The sequence below is a fragment of the Ascaphus truei genome, chromosome 2 (genome assembly GCF_040206685.1).
Source record: "Ascaphus truei isolate aAscTru1 chromosome 2, aAscTru1.hap1, whole genome shotgun sequence".
Classification (NCBI taxonomy): Eukaryota; Metazoa; Chordata; class Amphibia; order Anura; family Ascaphidae; genus Ascaphus; species Ascaphus truei.
This window is the reverse complement of record NC_134484.1, coordinates 383,958,235-383,976,420: the sequence shown is the minus strand read 5'-3', so window position 1 is coordinate 383,976,420 and position 18,186 is coordinate 383,958,235. Positions and strand designations below refer to the sequence as shown.

Here is an 18,186-nt window from a genome sequence, read left to right as displayed (position 1 = left end):
TGTCTATTGATTCAGCCTGTCACATTCCACTTATTAATTGTATTCATATCATCAATAATATCAAGCACATTCAGAACATCAGTTATGTTGTTTCAATATATAGTTTGCATGTTACTCTTTGGACATCGATGGGGTCCTCAAAATATTTAGAAATTGATTTTACTTGTTCTAATTATACATATGTGTAATTGATTTAATTGATTGCTTCAAATTCAATTAAGCTTTATTGGCTACTTGCTGTTAACCTCCCTATAAATACTAAGGACATATGCTTGAAGGGTATCCCCTGAAGAAGTCGCCATTTGATGACGAAACGCGTAGGGCGTGGCTAGAGTCCGGCCGCCATTTGCCCACAAACACTGATGCAGGTTGACTGAGAACTCTTGGCTCCCGTGTGCTGCTCTCCCGGCTTGCTACCTTGTACTATTATACATCTGGGGTGCCTGTTTCCCGGAGGGACCGATTTGGTGGAGCACTGAAGGTGAAAGACCCCTCTTCCGGTTCCGGTTCGCGAGGCTGATCCACGTGACGACGCCACTGATTGCGGACGGACGCTGGTGATTGAGCTGCAAGGCACATGAGAGCCTATCTCATACATGCTTTTATTTGCTGTATCCTTGTGAGTGGCCATTTGTTAGATTTTATGTTCATCCAATACATTTTTATTGTGGTAATGCACTAGGTGTGCGCCTGTTTCTTTTTTGTTCTTTTTTCCAGATATCACTAGGGACTGGTGATCCCTTTGAAACGGGCTGCAAGAAACCAAGGACATTTCCACTGGAACAGGACTTTATGTATTGAAGGTTTTTTATTATATATTTTTATCTTTTGACAATTTTTTCTATATATTTTTTATTAATAAATACATTTTTTAGATTTTTTATATTTTTTCCTTTAGGGTTTTTTGTCAGGAGATTGCATTGCCATTTGTTTATTTTAAAAGTTTTATCATAGTGTACTAGCCCTATCTAGCTGCCCCTTCAAGCCTATCCAATTAGCTATTGTCTCTCCCACTAGTAATTTATAATTAATATTTATAATTAACTGGTTATTTAGCGGCGCTACTTCATATTGTTTTTTTGTTATATATATATATATATATATATATATATATATATATATATATATATATATATTTGAAGTAGGTGGGAAGCTGGGGGTCTCCGGTGCTGGACTGCATTATTTTAAGCTCCTAGGACCCTCTGATTGGCAAGAAACGTACATGTAAAGGGGCTGCCGATAATAGCCTTGGCTGGGCACGGAAAATGTCTATTTAAATGTCCTATGTACCAATTTAAAGCCACGACATCATTCCTTGAAACTTCCTATTGGCCCACATGATACTGGAACTTTAAACAGATATGAGATACTGGCAGCCCCTTTGGAGGTAAGTATAAGAGAGAGCAGGGGTCCACAGAACTGAAATCACACAGTTCAGCACTGGGGACCTCCTGATTCCCACCTATGGGGGAAATATGTATATATAAATATATATACAGTGTATATATATTTTTTTAAAGGTAAAGCTCCTTTAATATCATTTCAGAGCAGTGAAGAAAACAAAAATGCATTGAACACTGATAAATACGTGAAATGTTAAATAAATAAAATAATTGTAATATAATTTTATGAAAATAGTACTCAGCAGGAATTTACTCCAGTGCTAGCATTAAACCCTAGTAATGTCTCTCATGTTGGTAGTGTCTTTAGTAGTTAATATTCGGATGGAATAGTCATAAACTTAGTGAGCTATTTTCAGGGTGACAGTTTTGTGATCTAGCAGAGTATTTTTGCTTAGCTGAATTAATCCTCACAAAAGATATTGGAGTCGCCTAGGATGGTGCAGACAGGAAATGTGTAGGAGGAACACAGTCTTCGGCCAAGGAACTACAAGGGAAGTCCAAAAAAAATAACAATGTTATTCAAGGGATCCCAGAAAAATATTAGAAAGTAGTAGCATAAAGTTAACCATCTACCATCTTTAACAAAAAAAGTCAGTTGTCTTCTCCCATATATAACATTCTTTGCAAAAAACATAAATCCCAAATTAATTAACCATTTTGCTGCCAGAGATGCCTGTAATGTGTTGAAGAATTAGTTCACAATATGATGCAGACTAATTATTTGCTTTTTCAGATTTTTCTTTTTTGTGCTTTCAATGGAAATTCCCATCAACCATTGTAATCCCATTTTTCCATTCTTTCGTTGATCCAGGAAACAATCTAGTTTTGAGTAGAGCAGAACAGGGCTGTAAGGGGCAACCGTAACTATGAGCCAATGGTTATTTCGGAATTTTGTCACACACGCACACATACACGCACGCACGCACACACACACACACACACACACACACACACTGTGTTTATGTGCAGATGTAGCAGGTGTTATTGTGTGTGCAATAATGCGTTCACCCTGCACCTTTGTTGCGCTGGCCTAATTCAAACACAATGGTGTCTGCTCCAGCAGGTGCATTGTGTGTGTCTCTCTACAACGCTAGATACAAATAACCGGCGCCTCCAAAATAAAAATATATAAATCCAACCAAATGTAAAGTCCAATACGAGTGGCAGGCAATCCTGAGGGGAATCTTCAACGAAGCCTCATAGAAAGACACACAAACATGTAAGGCAAAAACAAAAAAAGACAAGAGAAAAAGATCATAGTGCAACTCAAATAACAAAACAAAAGTCTAAAAACAAAACACTGAAAAGATTGGCAAAAGGATAAATTACAAATTTAATGCAATTAAATAAAATATTAATAAAACAACAAAAAATGTCCGTTGGGCTAGAGACGCTAATGAAGCTAATCGGCTTCCTCAGGCTTAGTCGGCGAAACGCGTTGCTCTAAACACTAGTTGATTTAGACCCACGGAGGCTTCTGTAGCCGGATCGCAGAGCAGCCTTTGCAGCCAAGCAGGACAGTTTCTTTCTCCTGCTTGCCGGAAGCGGGAACGGTGCAAACAGCTGCTAATACCCAATCCTGGACTACGTGAGGAGGCCAGGGGTTCACCTTTTATGTATGTGAGTTTTGATGTGGATTTTAATTAATAAATGTTATTTTTAAACCACTCCATTGAAATCGTGCCTCACTTGTTCCCCTCCCCCTCCACCACAACACCGGGGAGAGACCCTGCCTGACGCCTGAGACTGGGGAGTGAGTCCCATGCTGACGTCAAGCTTGAGGGCAGTTCCTATTGTGCGGCCAGCAGATGTGGAGGGGCTAATTTAACCCCAAAGTTACCAACCCTCTGCAACTACTCACACTGGGCCGTGTGAGTATATATATTTATATATATATTCTTAAACCACACTGATTCGCTTGCACTGACGTTGGGAGGGGCCAGAACTGCCTAAAGCAAGATACCATTTATTATCTTTGCTTACACATGGCCGTGAAAGTACATTAGTATTCTATTTTTGCCCCCTGCCCAACTTAAAAGACCTTTGTCACTACTATATCGTTTTTATTTGATGTGCTGTATCTTCTCTAATCCCATGCTCCCCCTATGCTTGTTTGTTCCCATATCTTTGTAAGGGCTCTGGATTATCCCTTTATTGGGGTCGAAGCAGAAGGGATCTTAAAGTTGCCTCAAAGCATCTGCTAGAGAGCCGTTGTTGATTTGATTGCTACATTGTAAGCACACTTTTGTTTTAGACTCAAGGTACGCGCCTGGTTGTTTTTTCTATATTGAAATCAAAGTCAGATCAGAATTTCTTTCGGCGTGTTTCCCCTCCCCACGCTGGGTCACTTCCAGTTTGCTCGCATGGCTCGTCTTCCGCTTAGCGCTAACTCCTATGCAGCAATATGCTTTCTAGAAAGATACACTCAAGCAATGTGATCAATAGGATCAGAATGGACTAGAATATCAGAATTGTGGCCCGTGTGTATAATATGCAATATTATTCATCAAAACATTTCTATTTATATAAAAATCATATTTCAAGTAATGTATATTTGTGATAAATATATTGTTAGTTATATAATGTTATATATGGTTTATACATAGACATGGGTCTCATTTCATGTTTTTGCAAGGAACCATTGAGGAGGAATCTATGGCTATAAATCCATTGGGGTTTAGAATAAATCCAATCCCTGATGTAGTGGACTTGTGCTCCATGAAATGCGTAGGAGGGTTGGAGGACTGCCAATTGGGATTTGCTCTCTTGTTCCCCTGTGTCTGTATCATGATATCACTTCAGCTTCCATCACATTGGTCAACTTGCGGGAGCTGCAACAGCAGATTATGTCTCTCCATCAACATTGAAGAGGACATACAGGTTTCGGAAAGCGATTCAATTGAGATTGATAAGCAATTGTTTCATTTTGACATTTTAAGCACAATACACACCTATGATATTTACACTTTTGATAAATGGGTTTACGCTATGAGGCTCTCTCTGTCTGCTTCTCTTTTTTCTTGTTTCACATAAATAATTTAGAAGTTTGGGCCATCATCTGTGAAAGAGCTATGGGAGCCACTGAAGGCATTCGCCTGACCACTAAATTATTGGAATTTCATCATGTTTTTGAGTTTCTTTATAATTCAGAGGTTCTTGAAAATCTGAACTGGCTCATGAGCACTTCGGCACTTGATTTATTTTGCATTTTGTATTACAATATTGTAACAGTTGTTGTTTGGTTATAGGATATTCATTAGAATTTAGAGTATTAGAAATTGTTAGTTATTAATATAATCACTGTTAATTTAATTTGAAAAGTCTCTTTAGCACTTTTATTTTTAATTTTATATATATATATATATATATATATATATATATATATATACATATATATATATATATATACATATATATATATATATATATATATATATATATATGTGGTGAGCAAAATTCATTAGAAATGTGCAACAATATCAAATGTGAGGGTGTGTCTGTTGCATATCTGTAACGCTTGCGCTGCCCACGAGCAAGACAGGACCCCGGTACTGAGGTGGGGAAGTATAGAACCACGCACCCATAGCAGCAGAAGCGTGCCTGACAGGCGGATTGTCAACGTAGCCGGGTCTGGGTTGGAGAGAGCGGGTTAGTCCTGATACTTGCCAATGTCTTGGGATGGAGAGGTCAGAATTGTCAAAGTACGTTAAGCCGTGGTCTGGGGTTGGAGAGGTCAGAATCGTAGAAGTCCATATAGCCATGGTCTGGGTTGGAGAGGTACGTAGCATCGAGGGAAACCAGGGTCGATGTCCAGAGGGGTTCAGAAGTCAAGCCGGGTCGGTACACGTAGAATCCAAACTGCAAGAGAGACAAGACAGCAGCAAGGCACAGCAGGAGCACAAGGCTACAACTAGTTATGCTCAGCAAAGTTTGGAAGTAAGAGCAGGGTATATACCAGGAACAGGAACCAATAGCCAGGGAGGTGGAGTGGAGGCGCGGCCTCTGCGGAGGCTAAGATAGACTGCAGGAGACAAGTGGACGTTAGACAATCTTGCCACGCAGCTGGGGAGCGGTGCACAGCATCACGTGAGCGCACCGCACACAAGATCAGTGCGGCGCTTCCGAGGGGGCGTAGCTAAGCTCTGTGGCAGGATAGAAGAGCTGCACGTGCGCAAACGCTCTGTAAACAGAGCGGGGCGGGGGAAGGGGTGCGCACGCACGGGTGCCAGAATGGAGTTCTGTGCAGCGACAGGTAAGGAGGGAACATGTTGCAAAGGACATGTTCCCCGATTCCTTACAATATCTCTGATATTTGTTCCCTCCTCAAAAGTAAAATTTGCATTAGCAAAAGTGGTACTAACGCCTTTGGTAAAATCATACAAATGCAATGATGAGGGTAGCATTACTCTAGTGGCTAGAGTTATAGGGTATTTTATACTCTCAGATTAATTTGGGTTTAAAATCATTCTCCCAGCCTTAAATGTCATGAAATATTGATTGATTAATGGGAGATAAGACACACTCACAAAAGGTTGGCCTGTCCTTGTCACAGGGGCAACTTTTTGAGCACAAAACCTATTTATTTCAGTATCTAGGGGAAAATAGCGAAAAGCAGGGTTGCCGACCTGGCTGAAATATGTGAATGTGCTCACAAGTGATATTTTTAATTGCAGTATCAAAAGTACAGATGAAACTGTACTAACCAGTGTCTGAGGAAAATCCAAGAGCATTTCGCAAACACTCCACAGCATAGTCCATAGACGCTATAATGGCCCATCGGATTAACACAGTGGGGCTCCCTGCATTTAAATGAGACTCGCAGCCTGGTAATATTCACATAGCATGAGTCCCATTCAAACGCAGGAACCCCCACTGTGTTAATCCGATGGACTATTACAGCGTCTATAGACTATGCTGAGGATTTTCCCCAACATGTTCATGGAATTCCTCAGAATCTGGGCCAAAACCGACAGTTTCATCTGTAGAATTCAACATAGAGGGGTGTTATATCCATAACACGAAAGTAGTCGTATCTTCAACTTCAAGACGTCTGTGAAGAGATTTATTATTGTTCATAGGTAACAGATACTATAGGTTCTCTGTTTTATTATTTTATTTTATGAAACTGTCTGCATTTATACTGTAAATTGTATATTTTTGTAAAATTCATTTTCTGGAAACAGGCACTGTTCACTTTTCGTATATTAAATCTAAAATTGAATAAATACTGTCTTTGGGCTCTAATTGAAAACATTTTGATACATTGAATGTTTGTGTTAATTACATCTTTTACTAGTAAAACGGGGACCAAGGACTCCTGAGGGTAAGACCATAAATTTTTCTTGGTGGTGGTAGCGTATTTGGGGTGTAGTGTGAGGGTTTTGGGGGGAGTTTTTGCATATTTTAAGGGCCCTGCAGGAAGGCAAGTGAGTCAACTGGATTACTGGATGTTTTAACCCTTTGCACATACACACGTCTTGTGCAAACAAGTGTGGCATTCATGACAGGAGGACTATTGGAAATGTTTTGGAATAATATATATCAAATTGCTATTGCTTTCACTAGCAAATTGTATACAATGATTTTGAGTCAATATTTGCCTTCCAGATTTAGTTAATGCAGTGATAATTCCAGAAAAATGCCTATTGTTTGCCTTTCTAGAAAGAAACAAACGTATCACTGATTTAACAGTGAGTAGGAGAACATTTTTTGTTTCTTTCTGATTTTGTTGAGACTGCATAATATTGTGTCATTGGCAGACTCCTTAATAGATCAGGTCTTACAGACAGATGGCATGCCTTTTAAAAAATGAATAAAGCAGAGGGGTTATTGTATGATCCAGTGAAACAAAGCAAGCTATTTCTAAAGCACCAATGCTACCTTTTTATTGATAATTGATGGTCAAGCAGTTGTTCTTCAGAAGTAATAGCCTAGAAGCAGAGGCTTTTGGTATGGCAGGGAGCCTTGCAGGGTGTTCCAGGAAATACTAAATGTGTGTCTCTTTCTCATATCGCTGCTTACACTTTAATAATATTCTTTCTGGGAGGATAACGCCTGAAGCAGACAATCGCACAATGATTGGCCTAATACTCCCATTCAAGTCCAAGTGAGTGTTCTCAACCGATCACACTTGCTTCAGACTTTATAGGATCAGCCTCTTAAGGTTGTCTGAACAATCAAATGACTGATTTACAGTGATTCTTCTACTACATAACATTTTTAAATTTAATTTATGTGACTTTAAGTTGTGTTAGTTTAGCCTTTCTGCTATGTTTCTGTATTATTCAAAAGTCTGTTATGATAAAAAGTAAAATATGTGTGTACTGTATGTATGTATTTATGTACAGTGTGTATGTATATATGTATGTATGTACAGTATGTATGTATGTAAGATATTTTATACCCAAATTATTGCATTTATTATAAATTCTCATTACTAGAAAGATAGCATGCACTAATACAGTATATTCACATGCAATGTCATTATTAGGTAGTAGCAGAGAACTGATGGTAACTGTAAATGCACCCTGGTGGGGATCTGTTAAAAAAATGCAAATAAGACCTTTGATATAGATCCTATAAAAATGTAAGAAATGTAAACTTTACTTCATAAACACTAAATCTAAGATTGTTATTTAATGTCAAGCGGAGACCATTATTAACTTTATAAACAGCATACCATTGAGTATGAGCATTTATTATTTTGTTGCGCAACATGCCAATGTGTCAGTATATCAGTTTGGCTACCCTCAAATAGGCTATAATTTATCTGCAGTACTGCCAGTTGAGTAAAAAATACAACCATGGTTTATGAATGTTCTCAACTTTATAATAGTTACCTCCTGTGATATATGAGTAAGGCAAGGAAAGGGATTCCTTGTAGCTTAGACCTGAGGATATATGTGTTGCCAAGACCATTCATTGGCACTGTCTGTTTTCAACTGGGAGGAGTCAGACTTGGAGCAAATTTCTCTCTCTCTTAAAGGATGTTGGCTATGAGTGTGAGTTCTGTCAAGGGAACCTGCATACCACAGCGCCTTCTGTAAGGGAGTTTAAAAATGCAAATTATGTATCTTACAAACAGAGCAAAATCCATGTTTGCAGTAATATTAATATAACTATATATATATGCTAAGGTCATAAAAATACACAGCATATAATACCTGAAAGGTAAAGAGACACAGGCACTCAGCAGTTCAGTAATGAAAAAAAAGGTACTTTTTGTGCAAGTATTTGTGTACTTTAATACATTTTTTCATTACTGAACTGCTGAGTGCCTGTGTCTCTTATTGCCAGGAACAGCAGTGAGCGTGGTCAGGGTCACAAGCAGAGGTCGGAAGCATGCGACAGATAGTGTGGTCGGAGTCACAAGCAGAGGTTGGAGCAGGCGGCAAATAGCGTGGTCAGGGTCACAAGCAGAGGTCAGAGCCAGGTGGCAGATAGCGTGGTAGGGATATTCATAGTGCCCATAACGGGTTTGGAAGGCTGTCTTCCACTCATCCATAGGTCGGATGTGGACCAAATTATACGACCCTTGGCGATCTAATCTTGGCTGACCGAATTCTTTCCAATAGTTCTGGAATCAGAGGTAAGAGATACCTGTTCTTCACTGTGATCGTATTTAGTTCCAGATAGTCGATGTAGGACATAGAGAACCGTCTTTCTTTCCCTCTAAGAAGAGAGCAGCACCTGCTGGGAAAGTAGAGGTTTGGATGAAACCCTTCGACAGGTTCTCCTGCAGGTAGTCATTGAGAACCTTCAATTCTAGTTCTAAAGAGGGAATAGATTCTCCAGAAAGGAATGGCAGCACCCTTAATAGTTCAATGGGGCAGTCGTAAGAACGATGTGGGGGAAGCGTATCCGTATTCTTCTTGTCACACACATCCAAAAACTCAGAGTATGGATTTGTCAGTAGGCTTTCATGAGACTAAGAATTCTTATGTATTCCCACACACTCTGGTGTAGGAGTTTTAGGTAGACAGGCAAGCTGGCAGTGCTCCCAGGGAAACGTGAGTATCTTGGTGTTCCAGTCAATTAGTGGGTTGTGGATCATGAGCCATGGAATTCCCAGAATCACCGGAAAAAAGGGTGAAGGAATAAGACTAAATAAAACCTTCTCCTGATTATTGGGCTCTATGATTATTGTTAAATTACTTGTTTCATTTGTAACAGGTCCAGAGCTCAAAGGAGAACCATCAACCACTTCCATCCTTTCTGGTGATTCCTTGCCTATAAAAGTTACCAAGTGGCCCTTGGCGAATTCTATGTCCATAAAATTCCCTGCCGCCAGAGTCAACCATTACTGAGGTTGAAAATCAATGTGTTCCCTCCTTGATTATAGTAGGCACAAGGAGGTGTGGATGTAGAGAAGGAGGGTTATCTTTACTTTGAGAAGCTGAGAAAACAGTCTTTGAAATAGCATGCAGCTGATTTCTCCTAAGCCTCTGGAAAGAAGACCGCCTGGATTTATTCGGGCAATCGGCGAGATAGTGTCTTCATTTCCGCAATACAAACAGAGATATTCTGTTCGGCGTCTATTCCATTCTCCAGTTTAAATTGGTCCCTGCAATGTGTTTACTTGCATGGGCTCCAACTCAGTCTCCCTTGTACGTCTTGGGGTGCTAGCATCTGTGTCATTTGTCATTCAGTAAACCTTTGATCGATTTGAATGCATAAACTGACAATTTCCTCAAACCCCTCTGGAGGCACCACCCGGGACAGTTTGTCTTTAATTTGCTCAGAGAGACCCTGACAAAAATGATATCTCTGAGTGGCCTCATTCCAGTCAGTATCGGTAACCCATCTGCAGAACTAACTGGCGTACTCTGCTGCCGAGCGTCTTCCTTGACGAAGGTTGTTCAGAGTTGCTTCAGCGGTAGCACCATGTTAGGGTCATCAAAAATCAGACTCATGGCTTCGATGAATCCCTCCAGGTTCCTTAGCAGTGGTCTATCCTGTTCTAACATAGGGGAAACCCAAGCAAGGGCCTCATCCTTGAGCAGGGTTATAATTAGTCCCACCTTGGCTTTGTCAGTATTAGCGATGGTGGGCTCTAGCTGAGATAGAAGTTTGCATTGGTTGTGGAAACCCCGGAATTGTTTCCCTCCAAATTTTTCTGGGAAGGGTACACGGGGAGCAGTTTGCATAGGCACAGCATTTTGAACAGGCATAGCGGTTATGGTGGCACATAGTTCACAAACTTCAGCTTCTGCGGTGATAGCACGTTTTTCCAAGCGGCCAAGATGGTTGTAAAAATGTCCTTGTTATTCCTGGAAGCCGGCCATGACATGTTGCAAGGAAGCAAGCTGCTGAGCCAGGTTCTGGTCTGCTCCGGCGGGATCCATGATAGGTCCTGTTTATTCTGTCAAAGGTTGCTCTATGGTTGGAGTGGATCCAAGTGGCAGGAACAGCAGGGAGCGGGGTCAAGGTCACAAGCAGGGTCAGAGGCAGGGGGCAGATATCATGGTCGGGGTCACAAGCAAAGGCCGGCAACAAGGAGACAGGAACAGGACTGGGACTCGGTAACAGGACTGGGACTGAGGAACAGGGCAACAGCAAATAGCAATAGCAGCAAAAGAAGCAGCAGCCAATACAGGAACCTAGCAAGGAACCAGTATAAACAGGCAAGGAGGAACAGGAAAGGGAGTTTATATAGGTCTGGCTGGAGGCATGTGACAGGTGCTGAGGTGTCAGGTTTCAGAGTCTGGAAGGTTCTTTGAGATAGCTAGCAATAACAGCAGCAGCCTTGGTGGATGTGCTAGGGTACTGCAGACTAGAACCTGACAAGAGCTAGGGGTGACATTCTACTGGAGAGAGAACCTATGCAAGTGGGATTTCGGAGCTGTGAGTAATAAAGCAATGAAGCACCTGGGGAATCACTCCCACAACTCATTTGTATCCTTTATAAGGGTCCAGATAACAACACCACTCCATATACCAGGCCTGCAACTATTGTCAATATGTTACATTACATGAGCTCCAACGCTGTGCCAAACAGTGTTTGATTTAAAAATCTGCCACCCCTAGGCACAGCTGTTGCGTTCCCCTCCTTACCTGCCACCCCCTCCTCCTTCTGAACTGCAGTGTGAAATTACGCCGTGAACGTCACCAATGTGACATTGCACATCGTCACGTTACCATGGCACATTGAAGACATCCGCGGCGTCATTTGACGCTGCGGTTCAAAAGGAGGTGGGTAGCAGGTTAGGAGCCGGCTGCAACAGATAAAATTACTTCCCATTATGTCCGATAGGCGCAAGAGAGTGGCAAAATATATGCGGGTGGACAATTTTGCCGCTCCCAAATGTTGCCGCCCTGGGCCCGGGCCTAATGGGAAATCCGCTACTGAAGCCTACAATAGCTATTAGTTAGTATAATAGGCTACCGTGATAGAGACTCTCTGGGATATTAGCGCAGCGATATTGTTACTGTTTTATACTTGTGAGTGTGCTACATTTGCTGTGATGAGTGTGCTGTAATTCTAATGTGTGCCCACCCAAATTTGATGGCCACTTCACTTGAATCCCCCACTTATAAAGCATTATTAATTACAGTATGAGAGACGTTTCAAGATTTGTTGTCTGACTCAAGCCCCAATTCTTAGCAGGTTGCACATCTATGAACTCCCGCTCTAGTATATGTATTCTATTATCTACAGGGCATTAAATAGGGGTTACATTGGAGGCGCTTCTGAGATTTTAGATAATATGAAAACTCTACCCTATTTAGCAGTAAAGAATCAGGCAACAAGATACACATTTTTTCTGTCTCTTATTTTTCTGGAACATTACAAAGCAGTCCCAGGGAGACATATTTATATATTGTGACATAGTCCCAGGATAGTGGGCAGCTTTCTGTCTGATTTATAGAAGAAAGTGCAGACTTAGTGTCACGGGGAACTCCTGTGGCGGGTAGGATCTCGGTGGCCGGAACAGCAGAAGCATAGTAGGAATCACAATCAGAGGTCCGAGGCCGGCGGCAGATAGCATACTCGGGTGACAAGCAGGGGTCCGAGGCAGGCGGCAGATAGCGTAGTAAGGTAGCAAGCAGAGGTCAGCAATGAGGAGACTGGAACAGGACAGGTGAGCAGGAACAGGACAGGGGAGCAGGAACAGGTCTGGGAGCAGGGACTGAGACCGGGGAGCAGGGACTGAGACCAGGGAACACGGACTAAGACCAGGGAACAAACTGGGACAAGCCAGATTACCAGCAAGGGCCTTTACTATGAGCAGAATCAGATACAGGACTGGTACAGGAACAGATCAGGATCAGAGACAGAAGCATATGCATAGGAGTCTGACTCAAAACAAAGGCAAGGGAACAAACAGGAAGCAGAACTATAAGACAGAGAGAGGAGCAACAAGAAGACAGACAGACAGAGGAACCCAGAGCAAACAGAAAGCAGCAGCACACCCGGTGGACAAGGAAAGAACTATGGCTAGGCAGGAGGTCTAGGAGACCCTGACATTACTCCCCCCTCTCGAGAGTGTTCTCCGGACGATCCTCCAGGCTCTTCCCGGAGGCCTTGATGAAAAGTGGACTCAAGGTGACCCACCTATGGTGGTTTGTCAGCGGGCAGAGGGTACTCCACAGGTACAGACTGAAAAAGTCCATCAGAATGCTGACAGAGGAATTCAATTCTCTCTTGGAACAGTTGAATGTCAGGATGCATCAACCCAAAAGCCAGAGAATCAGTAAGCAGTAAGCTTGACTTTGCAGAGTAGGTCACAGGCTCAGCAGAGGACGCATCAGCTACTTGTAGATAAATGGAAGAATGTGCACTTGTCTTTACAGAGAGCAGAGGAGCCAGTAGATCCTCCTAACGGCACTCCTGGTTTAGCGGGGTGTCCCTGATGGAAAGCCGACTCATGATGGCCTTCGGAAAACACTCCATGTTTCGCAGGAACATAGGAATCAGCAAGTCCGGACAACCCTCCAGGCTCTTCAGGGAAAACTTGATGGAAGGCCAACTTAATGTGTACGTCAAGTGCTGATGGGAAATCTGTGAGAGGTGCATTTATCCTCATCACAGGAGCGTAGGCATCAGCATCAGGTACATTAGACATAGCAAGGAACTTCACAAGGGATCCGTCTAACGCAGGGGTGGGATAGTCAGGCCCGAGGGCCGTATAAGGCCCCCAAAATCATTTGGTCTGGCCCTGCTAAGGCAACTGCTATAACCGGGGTCATGCTATTTTTTTTTTTAAATGGCCGCCGCGCGCCCGGTCGGTAGGAGGTGGTGTGAGGCGCCGGCAGCCCTACACGATCCCCAGCAGCCACTGTACTAGCCCCAGCAGCCACCGTACTTCCCCCCACAGCAGTCCCCACACTTCCCCAGCAGTTCCCCCCGCACTTACCCCAGCAGCCGCCCTATACGATCCCCCCAGCAGCAGCAGCAACTACCAGAAGTAGGGGGGGGGGGAATCTGTGTGTCTGTATGCTCTGTGTGTCTGCCTGTGTGTCTGCCTGTGTGCCTGTCTGTGTCTGTATGGCCCGCGAACGATGTTATAAATATCCAAATGGCCCTTGGCAGAAAAAGGCTCCCCACCGCTGGTCTAACGTCATAGCAGGGGCCTCAGGAACAGATACATCAGGCTCTTCACATGCATCAGTGGGGACATATAGTTCACTTTTCATGGTCTCTTTATGTGACCAACATATCTCTTTTAGTTTTGGAATCAGGAACTTCCCAATGGGTACATTCAACTCAATCACAGGGGCATGGACATCCGGAACATGGGCCTCAGGAATGGGTGCATCAGACTCTCCATACAAGTCAATGGGGACATTAAGTTCACTCTTCATGGTCTCTTTTTGTGACTGCCGTTTTATGGTATCACTTAAATTCTCATTAAGACCAGCTATTTGAGTTTTCAGCTCTTGAAGCTGTCCTTCTGCACTTCTTTTCCCACTCAATGCAGTTGTCAGTTCAGCTTCTTTCATTTTTAGGTGTTGTTGCAATTTCCACTCAGCGAGAGGCCCCTGGTTAGTGCATCCTGCAATTCTCTTCTCAGGACTTTCATCTCTTCACTGTGATCATTTTGAGCTTGCTTCCATGCATCCCTCATCACGTCTTGGAGCTCTGCAAATTCTTTTGCTAGGGTCTCAGCAGCTTGCCTTTTCCAGGTCTCTTTCTTTTGGGTATACTGGCTGTTAAGGATGGAGCAGTGTCTCTGCTCCTCTAACTCCAGCTTCAGTCTCTGGACCGCCTTGTGCTCCTTCTCATACAGGGTTACATGGGCTCTAAGCTCCTCCTCCAGCGAGGCTCTGGTTATGCTCAGTGTGGCCTTCAGCTCCTCATGCTGTTCTTTGGGGACTGTTGCAGCGTACATGCAACTACACACGCGGGTTTCTTGACAAGGCTTATTTATTTAGCCTTAAAAAATATACAGCACACAAAACAAAAATAGCTTTTCTTCAGCAGACAAAACAAAATTCCTTGTCTTCAGCATGGCAAACAAAAGAGCTTCTCTTCAGCATGACAAACACAACAGTTTATAACACATGTACGTTTCAAAACAGAACTCAAATCAAGCTGTTCTCTCTCTAGAGTTTCAGGGTATTGCCCTGCTTCAGACAGTATACAAGGTCTTCAGACAGACCTTATAGAAGTAATCTAGTTCAGTATTCCACTCCTGTCTCCTGACCAGCTAGGCTATATGTGTGCACATCCTGGGATTTTTAACACACCTTGATTAGGCAGTTGGGATCCAACTAATTGCGTGAGCTTCCCAGCTGAAGCTAACCTATTCACTGCTGCACTGCTGACTAAACATATGTCTGCCAGGCATATAGCTGGTGGCTTTTATTTACCCTGTCACAGGGACACACAGGGTACTTAAATACTCTTGCAGCATTTTTATTTTGTAGGCAGTCTGGAAACTTTCTTCCTGCAGAACTCGCTGCTTTTCCTCAGCATTAACCCATTTCTCTTTCGTGTCCTGAAGATGTGTATGCAGTTCTTGCAGCTGACTCTGTAGCATATTTTCTGCTTGTGTGCGCTACTCCAGGGAGACACGTTCTTGTTGCAGCACTCTATCTGCATCCTGCAGTGCTGTCTGCACGTTTTTTTTTCCCGGGCCAACTGTTTCTTCTCTTCTCCTAATTCATGGAGTTTCTTATCTCCTTCACTGGCTTGGACATAGAGATTCTTGAACTCTTGGGTTACAGTTTCAAAACTGATATTTAACCCTTCGAAGATTTCTCTCAATGAACATAGTTCTGTGTTGAATTTGCAACTCTTCTCCTTAGAGGCTTCCAGCTCTGTAGTAAGCCTGTGAACCTCTTTCTGAGATGCTTCCAGCGCTGCATCAACTTGAGCCATGAAAGCCTGGTACTGGGCAGAATCAGCGTAGGCCTCCTCCAGCTTACTTGACAAGATCACCCTGTCATTCTCCAACTGATATTTTTCTTTTTCCCAGTCACCCTCTGCTTTTTCCAGTGCCAATTGCATCCTTGACTTTTCTTCTATCAATAGTCTCTTCTCTTCTGATTCATGGAGTCTTTTATCTCCTTCACTGGCTTGGACAGAGAGGGTCTTGTACATTTGTTTTGTAGTTTCAGACTCACTTTTCCACCCTTCGAAGTCCTATCTTATAGAACGTATCTCTGTTTTCAAGTAGCATCTCTCCTCCAGAATGACTTCCATCTCTTTTTTGAAGTAGCAAATCTGCTCCTGGGAGACTTTAAGCTCTGTATTAAGCCTGTGAACTTCCTTCTGAGAGGTTTCCAGCGCTGAGTAAGCTTGATCAATTAAACTCTGGTCATGGACAGAATCAGCGTATGCCTTCTCCAGTTTACTTGAAAGGATCACCCTTTCCCTCTCCAACTGATCTTTTTCTTTCTCCTGGAGAACACACTTAGCAATTGCCGAGGTTAGACAGCTTTGTAGTGCAGCCTTGGTTTCCTGTTCTTTATCTAAACGTCCATGAAGACAATCAATCTCTTTCCGTGCAGATTGAAGTGTCTGAGTTAGGGCATCTTTTCCTTCATTTAATACATCTTTCTTTTCTTCCACTATTCTTGGGATAAGTCTGTGAGTTGACTTAAGCTGCAGCATATCTCTTTCATCAAATGCAGATGCTCCTGAGTTTAAAGGTTCATGCTTAATTCCTTCTGCAACTTCCACAGTAATACCTCCTTTCCTTTTCTTCTTCTTCCTTGCTTTGAGAAGTTCTGAAGAATCAGTGGTACTGTGTTCACATTTATTGTTCAAGACTGTTTTCAGAGTGGGAGCCATAGCTTCGGACATGGGGAAACCAAACATCCCAAGAAACCAGTAAAGAGGAAATGTGTCTTTAAGGCAGTATCATTAGAATGAACAACAGAAATATTAGACACAGAGAGACACAAGATAGGAGCGCTGACCTTTTGAAACCTTAGCATCAGTTGCATATATCATAAATGCAAGGAAAAAACATAAACAGAGAAACCTGTAGTTATATCTGAATTTTTAGACATCAGGAGTAGGGATATCATATAGACAGAGAAAGCCTGCAGTTAAATCTGAATCTTTAGAAATCAGGCATAGAAATATCATAGACAGCAAGAAACTACTACAGAAAAACTTGCAGTTAGATTCAAAACTTTTGACTTCAGGCATAGGGATATCAGACAGAGAAACATGCAGTTAAATCTGAAACTTTAGTCATCAGGCTTAGGAATATCAGACAGAGAAACCTGCAGTTAAATCTGAAACTTTAGATCTCGGGCATAGGGATATCATAGGTTGCAAAGAAACAAACTTCAGGGGAACTTGCAGGTAAACCTAAAACCTTAGAACCAATCATAGGCAGGACTGCAGGAAAAAAACACTGCATGCAGCAACAACATAATGGGAGAACTCTTGTCTTTTGAAATGGGAACCCTGTGAACAGCAGTGGTCCAACCAGGTAAGCAGTTAATCAAGGTAACCGTCTTAAATAGAAATGTGAGTCTGAAAATCTGCAGTGGCCCACTCACAATACAGAGACAATCCTTGGCCAGGTAATGAAAGTCTGAAAATGGCAAAAACAGGTACTGCAGGGAAGGCTTTTTTTTTTTAAAAGGGAATTCTTCTCAGGGAGAAAGTGGCACAAAAAAACCTGCAGCAACAAAACCTTCAGGATCCCAACTGGGATTTCTAAAAAACAAAAAAAAAAGTACTTATCTTCCTCCAAGCGGATGGGGTCTGCTGAATCAGGAAGGCAGAGAATCTGTTCCGGCGAGATCCAGAAGTGGCCTTTGTTTTCTGTCACGGGGGACACCTGTGGTGGGTAGGATCTCAGTGGCCAGAACAGCAGAAGTAGGAGTCAAAATCAGAGGTCCGAGGCAGGCGGCAGATAGCGTAGTCAGGTGACAAGCAGGGGTCCGAGGCAGGCAGCAGATAGCGTAGTCAGGTAGCAAGCAGAGGTCGGTAACTAGGAGACTGGAACAGGACAGGTGAGCAGGAACAGAACAGGGGAGCAGGAACAAGTCTGGGAGCAGGGACTGAGACTGGGGAGCAGGGACTGAGACCGGGGAGCAGGGACTGAGACCGGGGAGCAGGGACTGAGACCAGGGAACAGGGACTGAGACCAGGGAACAAACAGGGACAAGCCAGATTACCAGCAGGGCCTTTACTATGAACAGAATCAGATACAGGACTGGTACAGGAACAGATCAGGATCATAGACAGAAGCATGTGCATAGGAGTCTGATTCAAAACAAAGGCAAGGGAACAAACAGGAAGCAGAACTATAAGACAGAGAGAGGAGCAACAAGAAGGCAGACAGACAGAGGAACCCAGTGCAAACAGAAAGCAGCA

General features: G+C 42.8%; 1 long non-coding RNA gene across 1 annotated transcript in view; it reads right to left on the bottom strand.

Moving 5' to 3' along the window:
* Positions 1-626: 626 nt before the first annotated feature.
* LOC142487602 (uncharacterized) overlaps positions 627-18,186 on the bottom strand; it is a 77,437-nt gene continuing 59,877 nt past the window's right edge. The window contains exon 3 of the long non-coding RNA XR_012799264.1: positions 627-1,887. This is a non-coding gene — a long non-coding RNA (uncharacterized LOC142487602). The remainder of the gene's footprint in view (positions 1,888-18,186) is intronic.